The sequence below is a fragment of the Myodes glareolus genome, chromosome 7, assembly GCF_982192425.1.
Source record: "Myodes glareolus chromosome 7, mMyoGla1.1, whole genome shotgun sequence".
Lineage (NCBI taxonomy): Eukaryota > Metazoa > Chordata > Mammalia > Rodentia > Cricetidae > Myodes > Myodes glareolus.
The window spans coordinates 79,834,473-79,845,464 of NC_142032.1; the positions used below are offsets into that span (position 1 = coordinate 79,834,473).

At 42.4% G+C, this 10,992-nt stretch overlaps 1 non-coding gene across 1 annotated transcript; it reads right to left on the reverse strand.

Moving 5' to 3' along the window:
• Nucleotides 1-9,103: 9,103 nt before the first annotated feature.
• LOC125417236 (U6 spliceosomal RNA) lies at nucleotides 9,104-9,210 on the reverse strand. The gene has a single exon (XR_007237086.1). It is a non-coding gene; the product is annotated as a U6 spliceosomal RNA (small nuclear RNA).
• Nucleotides 9,211-10,992: the final 1,782 nt, after the last annotated feature.

Sequence of the window (10,992 nt, forward strand, 5' to 3'; positions counted from 1 at the left end):
ATTAGACAGAGCCATTGTCACAAGCAGCCTTCATTCTGTTTTGCTACTTCATGTATTTTTTTTTCCTTGTCCCCTCTCAACGTCTCCGAGGTATTCTGAACATCGTTTCTCTGAGCTGAGTGGCAGCTGGCTTTGCAATCTGTGCCCATGGGAAGACAGTGGTGGGGGTAAAGATCGGCCATCTCAGCCAAGAGACGCTGTCAACCTGTATCAAAAGCACGTTTCACAGTCCAAGTGATTTCCTTACGTCAGCCCCAGTGTCATCAAAACAGTCAAATAGAGACAACAGGGGCAGGCTTTGTTAAAACAAGGTAAACTTGCTCAAAGATTAGGCATGATCAGACAAGAATTGTAAGGAAGGAGAAGAGAACGATTTGTTCCAACAAAGAATTTAATCCACTACGTTACTGGGTTTGCCAACAGACCAAGGATGCTGCTGTCTCAACTGTGTAGGCAGAAGAATGAGGCCCTTACAGTGATCTGTAGTTCTCAACTCATATTGTCCTGACACCAAAGGCATAAGCATCTAATTTTATACCTTCCCGGATTGTTGCCAGGGTTCTATCAGAAGACACAGGAGCATGCAATGGCTGGTTGTAGGTCTGAGGCAGGTATTCTAACTGTCCAGAACAGAAGCAGGGGATCCAGCCAACCTAAAGAAACAGTTGCCAAGAATCTAAACACAGTGTTCATTCTCTGCCAAGGCAGCTGGAAACCCAGGAGAAGCCTGCCATCCCTGCTAAGGAACAGGTCTTCGCCATCTCTCTCCACTTGTGCTGCGAGTCCCACACCCACCCTTTCCTTCCCTCCTGATGAGATATCAGCTCCTAGCTCTTCTGTCTGAAGTCTCTTATCACAATAGAAGTGATTGTTGGCGAATTCAAAACATAGGCATTATCCAATTTCCCCTTTACTTGAAATTCTCCACTAGCCCCTCTGTCCTCTCAGAGTAAAAGCCAGACGTCACGGTGACACACAGCATGGCTAATTATCACCACCAGTCCCTTCCACAGTCTGTTTTGCTTCTGTTTCCCCGGGGCCTGCCATGCAGAAAGCACTTAGTAAATGTTTGCTCAGCGAAGAGTAAACTAGGCGGAAGTCCCTTGCAGGTTGGTATGTTAAAATTAGTGTAGTTACCGGTTTCTGAAATGATTCTTAATGACCCGTGATTCCCAATACCGACGCATTTATGGGGTTCTTTCCTGTCACAGATGGCAGGATCTGTGACTTGCTCCTAAAGCCTCAAATGTTGTGGAGATGACAGTATCGATGTGAGGAGATGTGAGGGATGGGAGCTCTTGTCCTCCTTCGGTTATCTCTGAATAAGTGAATTGTGCAGAGGCTGAGCCACCTCTGGTTGGAAGGCTACGTGATCAGGAGCTAAGCATTCTCACTATCAGGGGAGGGAAGCCTCCAGGCAATGACCAGTGATAGACTTAAGCCCTCAAGTCTTGTCACCCCAAGGTTTGGCTGTATTTTGACCTGGGCTCTACTAGGTGACCTTGACTGCCATAGGTAAGCTAGACTCCCCAGCCAAGTCACGGCTGACGCTGAGATTGTAAAATGATACATCCGCATTCCCATCAGCCTCTGCGCTTGCAGTTATGAGTTAGAAACAGGTGAGTGCTTGTTCATAAATTGTAAGTGAACATCTCTATTAAAACTCCCTTTTCTCCAGTACTCCCCGAACATATACACACTAAGAAAGAGGAGATGGAAGGAAGGGGTTGTCGTGGTCAGGTATAGATGGGAGGGTAACTCTGTAACTCTGAGACATGGTAAATACAAGGAAGTGTTTTGATCGAGATTCTGCTGCAGTTGAATTTTGCACAGGCAAAGTGTAAATTCTTCTGCTGATGTGCCTACCCCTGAGGGACAGATGTGATATAAACATTCCATTTAGGGCCGAGCACTCCACAGCAAGCTCTATTTAAGTCTCTGCAAGCCTCACATTTGCCAGTCTCTCTTCAGCCAAATCAAGTTCTATGACCAATTAGATGAAAAGATGAAGCAACAGACTCCACTTTTTAAAAATTATAGTTATTAATACACGTTAATTGTGAAGATAAATGGGATTCATGTGAATTCCTGTGTGTGACTATCTCTTGGATTAATCATATCCACACACCCTTCCTACCCTCTCTCTCCTCTTTGTTTCCTCCTCGACCTAGCAATCCCAGCTCCTTGGAGTCCTTCTCTTACATTTAGTAGACCTATGTCTGAGTAGAGAAGTGCTGAGCTCACGTTTTAAGGAGGACTGAGACGAAAGGAACACGTGCCACTCTAGCCCATACAGGAACGCTTACCCTGAGTACCACTCCCTGGGATGTTATAGTTAAGCATCCATGGAGGGAAGGGGGTCAGCTCGATGGTACCACAACCCACCTCTTTCCCTTTCTGCTGTAATGATCTCTCAAGTGAGACCTTCATTTATGAATCCCCTTTCTCATTTCTTTTGAATGTTTAAAACTCTGCAAAGTTTCATCGTTTTTCACCCATAGAACTTTCCTCATTAATTCATTCATATCAATTTATGTATAATAAATACCTGGTCTCCTTTTACCTTCTTCATTAGGATCTTTGGGTGGGAAAGCGGTCATGCGTGTTTTAACCAGCACCTATATCCTTACATAAATTCAAATCAGGGAACCCTCATTCTAGAGTACACGTACCATGATGGCTATATGAACATTTAAGTCCTTCTCTCATGTCTCCATATATGTATTTTCACTGACACCTCTTCAGTCTACAGAGCTGGTAACAACAACGTGAAGTTTCCCTTCTTCGCTTCTATTCCATTGATGTGCTCATCCACTCAGTATGAGTCTTTTGAGCCCCGATTTCACGTTGGACATGTAGGCTTCACCTCTTTTAGCAAGGAAGGCATGTGGGCAAATAATCCTCACAGAGGAGAAACATGTCACTGAACCTCCATCAAGCCTTTGAAGGCCAGATGAGGGAGAATTTGACAACTCTGCCTGAGGCAAATCAGCAAGGTTCACAGAAAAAGTTTGCCCAACCTGGATCAGGAAGATGGGGTCAGGCATCCAACTGGCAGAAAGCAAGTTGGCAATGCAAGGGTTTAGAGTAACAGTTCTCAACCTGTGTGTGGGTCGAGGACGGCTGGGGAGTGAAATGACATGTTCATAGGGACCACCGAAGACCACTCAAAACAAAGAGATTGGCATTATGATTTGTAAGAGTAGCAAAATTGCAGTTATTAAGTAGCAACAAAAATAATTTTATGGTTAGGAATCACCACAGCACGAGGAACTGTTAAAGGGTCACAGTATTAGGAAGGTTGAGAACCATTGGTTTGGAGTCACAAAGGTGCACTTGCTGGCTTGAGAAGCAGCTGACCCCTCAAACTTCAAGGTCTGCCAATGCAGTACACATAAGACGGGGAGGCTATATTGCTCAAATATGGTAAACACGAGAAAATGCTTTAATAAAGATTCTACTGTAGTTGAATTTTGCCCAGGGAAAGTAAAAAAAAAAAATTCAGTCTAGGTTTATCCTTTTCCACACTGGATCTTCCAGTGAAACCTGTCAGCCTCTGAGATCAATATTTCTGTTTCTTCTCCTCCGCCTGTCTCCCAGCTGCTCTTATCAGGATTCTTCAAACAGGGCTTGTATCTTTCTTAGCTCGCACCTGTCAGTGCTTGCAATGAAGGTAAGAGGATGCCACAAAAATTAGGCAAAATGCTCAGAGGTGCATTTCTTGGCTCTGCATGCTCACACTCAGAATGTGTGTGTACACACGTGTACACGTGTGCATAGGGCGACAAAGGAGGAACCAGGAGGAAGGGCCCTGACAGGGAGCTGCTTTGATGGCTGCCTTTTAGAACAGGGAGTCCATTTAAATATCACTGCTTCTTTCCTTTCTCTTACAGGTAATGAAGCAGTGACCTGGAGTTGTCAACAGTTTTTCAGAGTTATAAAGCAATAATCACATTTGCAGAAAATGTTCGGTAATTATTAATAGCTGTTTCCAAATTCAACTACCAATTAGAAACTTCCCAGAGAAGCCCAGGACGGTTGTTATCCTCTGCTTAGACTGAGAACAATCAGAATATTCCCAGGGAAAAGCCAAGGTTACCCACGACTGGAATAATAGGCAGAGTAAGAAAATGGTGATAATAACAGTTATTCATTACATGCAGGTCCAAATCTGGCATCTGGAACAATTAATTTTCCCTTCTGTGGCAAAAGAAAAATATTTGAGAAAACCAACTTAAAGAAGATAAAGATTCTTTTCAGCTCCTGGTTCCGAGGCTGCAGTCCATGGTCAGTGGACGCAGAGCATCAGGATGGTGAGAGCGTATAGCGGTGAAGACTGTACACAGACACCAGAAACACTGTAAACCTGTTCATGAATGCTCAGATTATCTGATCCCTTAAGCTAAGCTCTGTCTCCTTATTTCTTCCCTCCTCAAAGTGCCACCACATGTGACTCCAGCGGTGGATTGTCTACTGATCAGGCCAGAGCATAGTCGCCTCTCAAGGACTGAATCCACCAGCTCGGTACCAAACCCTCAGCATGGGAGTCTTTAAGGAGGGGGTGCTTCATATCCAAACAATAAAAGAATTCTGTAAATGATAAAATGAAGATCAGAATCTAAGGTTAATCTAAACTGTTTAAGCAAACTATTTTTATAAAGATCCCTAGCTATTTCTCTGTGCAAACAAGTTTGAGAACCACAATATAGTTTAAATAACTACAGCAACAAAACCAGAGACTTAGTCTGTGACGGATTAGGAGTGTTCTCGGTCCGTTGTTAATTATTGTTAGACTTGCAAAAAGCAAAACAGGGATTCATTGTTCATCAAACCAATCCTAGGATTAATGGCTTTCGACATGGCTGGATCTAGGAACTCTAACGAATGTCATTTGCAGTGTCTCTCCATCTCTCAGATCTGCTTTATTCTCAGATGGGTACTTCCTTTTCCTGGAAAAAACAGACACTAATAACTTGGAGTTTGCATTCTGTTTTCCTAGTAACTTTGGCAGAATGAGCAAAGTTCTACCCAAATTCTCCTGGCCTGACTGTATCAAACTATTGGACTGTCATTGAGTCCCTTGCTCCACAAAAGAAGGACCCTGATGAGCCAGACCAAAATCACATGGCCAAACTCAACCCTAATGTTTGTGAAAAGAAACTGAGTTACCACCAAAGGAAGAGCTCTGCCTGCTAGAGCTTCAGGGTGAGATGCAGATCAAGAAAAATCACAAAACAATAGATAGGTATTTTCCAAAGACAGTCCAAATGAGAATCCTTAAGGCAGGACTAAGACCCGAACCTGGCTTTCCTGAGTGCGGGTACAGTGCTTGCACGTTTTTCTGTTATTCTCAGGTAAGATCCTGACCCAAGCAGCATTACCCTTAGGTATTCTGGGACACTAAAACTATCTTTGCTGTGGGAAGACAGTAAGCAGAGTCCTCTTTCAGCTAGATGGAGGCAGAATTTGAGTGATCACCACCAGCTCTGCTTCTAGCCATTTTCTCCCTAGGAAAAACACAGTCAGAAAAGGCAGGAAAGCTGAGTACATTTCTAGGAAGATGTCTCTTCTTCACTGACAGCAGACACAGGGCAGTTCTCCTGCTTGGTTTCTGTATTCAACAACGCTCCACTTCAGGCTTGCACAGTACCCAGGCATGGCCAGTGTGCTAAGGTTCCAGGGCTGTCCTGCGGTACCCAGAGGACATAGTTCCAAACACCCTAGCTTCAGGTGTCATCTGAGGCCCAGTTGGGGACATATCCTGTAGGCACTCAGAACTATCACAGACTATTAACAGAATAGAGGCCTGGATTGTGCTGTACCTTATAAGGATCTTCCATGGAAAATGAAGACGTGGAGAGCAAGTTCAGAGTTTGGGAACTCTGACCTCAGCTAATGTATCTGCTTCAATACCTTGAAGAACCATCAAAGTTGGATTGTGAGGAAAAGAACAAATCCACCTTCATTCGTTCTCAGAAACAGCTGGAAACTAAAGCAAAAATGATTTTAAAAAAACCCTCATATCTTTTCTCTGGTTGCAAGTGGTTGAGATGCGGTTACAGTCAGACTAGTAGAAGGGATCTGCTTTGTTTTGGTGAATAACAAGCACAGGGACCTCTTATATTGAGATAACTGGACTTTGAGACCAGCTAAATCCAAGGACTCAGATGGTATTTTCAGAAATCTCATAATGTTGGCCTATTTTCCTCTACATTAGACCTATTTTAGATGAACCCCGATAAAACAGCTATGTGTATTTCCAGAGAGTTACTGTTTTCTTTGGAAGTCCATAGCCGGAAGGATTCTGTCCCCTTGTGTCTGAAAGAGGCCTACCAGGTCTAAATGTTCTGAAGGAATGGAAGAAACTGTTTCAAAAGGAAAATGACTGGTAGGTTTATTTGAGTTTGTGTTGTTTTACTTTGACAAGAAAAGAAAATGGATCATAAACAAAATCAATAACTGTGCACTGTAATGATGCCCGCATCCTGCGAGGATGGCTCTAAGTCAGTTGTTCTGAGCCAAGGGTGGTTTGTTTTCCATCCCCAGGGAAATTGGCCATTGTCTGAAGCCAATTTCTGTTGTCACAATTGGAGACAGGTGAACCAGCATTTAGAGAGTGTGGCATGTGGCATCCCTTTTAAGGGCCCAACAGTGCACAGTGTACAGTACAGCAAACTGCTGCCATTGAGACCACTAAGTTGCCCTGGACTACAGGAGTTCCTCCATCGGGGTAGGTAACCAGGCAAGGATTGTTTGTCCACACATTTGACTATGCTGGAAGATGTCAAGAGCTGATAGAGGAGGTGGTAGAGATGTCAGACGTAAGGAATTGTGTTTGGATCCCCAGAACCAACAAAAAAGACTGGGCAAGGTGGTTCATTCATTTAACCTTATAAGAAAGGGAAGGAGGATCCCTGAACATCATTGGCTAGCCAGTCTAGGCAAATTGGTGAAAGCCATGTGCAGTGAGGAAATCTGTATCAAGAAACAAAGAAAGAGAGTAAGCTAGGAAAAGATACCCAACTTCTACTTCTGGGCTTCACACACACATGTATGCACGTGAGTGCGTGCACGCACACACACACACACACACACACACACACACACATATTAAATGAATCTGCATATATATGTGCAAATAGCTACACTAACAAATTCACATAACACACACACACACAATACAACAAACACACACAAAATAAAATAAAATAAAAGAAAAAACCTTCCAATGAGAGATCAGACGACCCCAGTAGTTTCCATCTCTTAGTTCCTCTTTGGAAGTATATAAGCTGCAAGAATTCTGCAGGTTCCAAGTTATGTGTAATTCCTCTAGAAGGCTCCAGAATTTCTCCATGTCTCTCCAACAACAAAGTAGAACCTGTGCATATTTAAACTACACATTTTCTTTCTGCCTCTACACATACAGATCCAAAAAAAGAAGTGTTTCTGGTGGCCAGTCTGTGGAATCACTGACCTGTCAATAGCCTAGGTTTCTTCTAGACCTAACATTTGAATATTCAAGATATCAATTCCTTAAAAAGTCAGAATGACTTGGGGCCAAAGGTCTAATAAGAAAAGTCTTCAAGCCCAAGAATCCATCCACTAATCTTCTCATCAATCCATTTATCTAAGAAAAATAAATTACGAATCACTGAATATTTTAACTGATATTAAACTAAGTATAAAACTTATACCATAATTACAAAATGGCACTATTGGTATTTTGACAACATTGTGTTGAAATGTGCTCTGGAAGCTAAGGGTACATGTGGTCTTCTGAGTCCCATGTGGGTTCAAAGATAGTGTCGTCAGAAGTCATGCTTAAGATAGGGCTATGTAAAAGTTCTCTAGGGAGATTAAGGACATGAAGCAGCATGAGAAATGGCTCCTAAGTCATCACATCATGGGATGGGATGGGAGCAGAGGGTGCTGGGTTTCCTGGCTCTCTTTGGGAACTGCCTGGGTATCTAGCTTGGGTCCTGATCAATCTGGCTTGACATTTCTATCTCTCCAAAAGTGAATAATTTCCTACTCACTTCTGGGGTGACATATTTTTCTCCAAAACCATGATCTGTAAAATTAGATGTCTCAAGCAGCAATTCTCCCAGAAGGCAAGAAGACATGTTCTGAGCCCAGTCTGGAAGATGTGTTTCTGTCTTTTGCCAGGAGAGCTGGGCCAAGCCCAGACACCACAATTGCCAGAGACATTTGGGAGGTAATTGAGAGTGTGAAAGACACTGGGTTCTGGTAATGGATGAGCTTACATCTCTGGTATCTTCAGCATAAAAATAACACAGATAACTAGGAAAGTTAGCTTAACTATAATAAGGCCCATACATTACAGAATCCTAATACGTCATACCAGACAGTTGATAAGCTCTTCTTTTCTTCTTCGGCTTTGAATTCTCTCACTGTTATATCCCCAGCCAAGCAGAAATTATTGTTTTCCGTAAAGCCACCCTACTGTTTCTGTTTAAATATTTTATTTATGTGCATGGTATGTGTCTGCATGTACAGAAATGTGCCCAAATGCTATGATGTACATGTAGAAGGCAGAGGATAACATGAATGGATTGGTTCCCTCATTCTACATTGTGAGTCTGAGGGATAGATACCAAATGCAGATTCTCAGGCTTGGTTGCTAACTTGTTGAGGAACCTTACCAGTCCACCATACTGTCTCTTTGTTCCGTATCTATTTGGGGAATGTTGGACTATTCTTCTTTGACTTTAGCAGGCCAAGTGTACTGTATACAAACGGACATTTTGGCTCAATTTATCTCCTAAACAGGCATATTTTGCACAATCATCCATGGCACTTTCTGAAAGTTTTTATTACAAAGCAGCACACTTGCTTAATTTGTTCATTTAAGGCTGGTGGTGTAGCTCAATGATAGAACATTAATAAGCCCAGCTAAAGCCCTGCATTCTTTCCTAGGGCTGAAAACAAAATGTCCATCACTCCTGATGGACTATGAATTCCATAAATACTATATATACACACCGTCACCATGTATCTAGCATTAATAAGTTAACTTGTTATGTTTAATTTCATATTTTCAGTTTATAATTTATGAGATATTTTTCTCTTTTATTGAAATGGAAAGAATATGGAAAGCTTCACAAATTTGTGTGTCATCCTTGCACAGGAACCGGGGTAATCTTCTCCGTGTCATTTCAGATTTTGTATTCGGGCTGCCAAAGTGAGCACCGTATTACATAATTCAAAACACATTTGTAAACTAGATGAGTGAACGGATCAATGAAAGAATGAATGGAACTGCGAAAGGACCTCAATAGCTGAACTAAGCCCGATCGTCGTGCTTTGTAGAAGAACCACAGATCCTGAGGTAGTAAGTCAAAGCTGGGACTCACTTAAGAATCAAGCCTCCTTAGTTTTACCTACTCCAGTTATTTTTCCTACAATATTCTTTCGTGGTTGTGAGAAAGACAATCCCACGGAATTATCGTAGGGTGTGTTTCAGAGGGAGAATGGAGTAAGCCGTGGCTACGAACCAGAAATCTAAGTGTTATAAAACTGTACAATGAGGAGCCTAATGTGGCTGTGTGGTGTGTCCATTCAGTCCACGTGGAGCCTCACTAAAATCATTCATTGAGCTCTCTAATTCATTTGCCCTTTCTTTCTCATGACTTGATCATGTCTGGTTTGTACCAAACAGAAGCCTCTAAGCCTCCTCCATGAGGAAAGCATCTACAACCCCATCATTTGTCTTAGTCACTCCGAAAAAGTCAATTTTGCCCAAAGTCAAAGACATACAGAACCGGGCAGTGGTGGTGCATGCCTTTAATTCCAGCACTTGGGAAGCAGAGACAGGCGGATCTCTGTGAGTTCCAGGCCAGCCTGGTCTACAAAGCAAGTGCCAGGAAGGCTCTGAAGCTATAGAGAAGTCCTGTCTCAACAAAACAAACAAACAAAGATGTGCATAACCTTTTAGAATCTTCCAACAATTTCACCCTGACTTCATTTTATGCCCACGCATCTGACCAAATAACAACAAAACATCCTTACATGAGCCTAATTCTGAGAGCAGAGGTAGCCAGAGTTTCATTCTCCATAGTTCTTTGATATAGGACCACAGAGAGATATAATGCTGACTCACTCGGTCTTTCCACTCAGAAGTCATCTGATATTGATAACTTACCTGATCTATCTAACTCCTGGCCTTCTCACCCAATCTAAGCTTCCAGAACTTCCATACCCCCAGGGACTGCACCATGCTTCTGACTGCCCAGGCACATGTTCTTAAACTCTTTCTCACTCCACATAAATTTGCAAGCAAACAAATATTCCTTTATAATAAGGACTTGCTCATTTTGTTATGGAGGCTAGGATGCTTAATTTTCATTGTCAATTTGACTCTTAGAATCACCTCGGTGTTTTAGAGACTATTCACTGAGGAGGGAAGACATAGCCTTTTCTATGCTTCCCAATCTACTGACATGTGAGTACATTCCCATGACCACAATAGTGAACCTTTCCTGCTGCCACATCCCACTACCATGATGAATGGAATACCCTGATGCATAGTTAAAATAATCTTCTCCATTAAGTTAATTCTTGATCACAACAAAAAAAGAATTAATACAAGAAAGCTGAGCTATGTGGACACGTGAAAGTTGATAGAAAAACGATACGAGCAAAGTTAAACATATTATCATAACAGAAGATCTAGAGGAACTCCTGGCTAAGATAGAGGAAAGCTACATATATGTGGTAGCCACCTTCTTTATGGATTCTTTGAGGGCAATCAGAAGATTTAGAGAAGCACAGAGAAGCTCACAATCTTGTTGTGGATCTGGAACAGACAACACTATAAACCATACCATAGATCTGATGTGATAGCCTACGCAGTTAAACTGTCTCCTCTGAGCAGGGGCCTGAATGACTGTATGCCATTACTATCATGAAGTAGAGATAACCTTGGCCCCAAAGCTATGGCAATGAAACAAGCAGAATGCAGAAACAGTTACA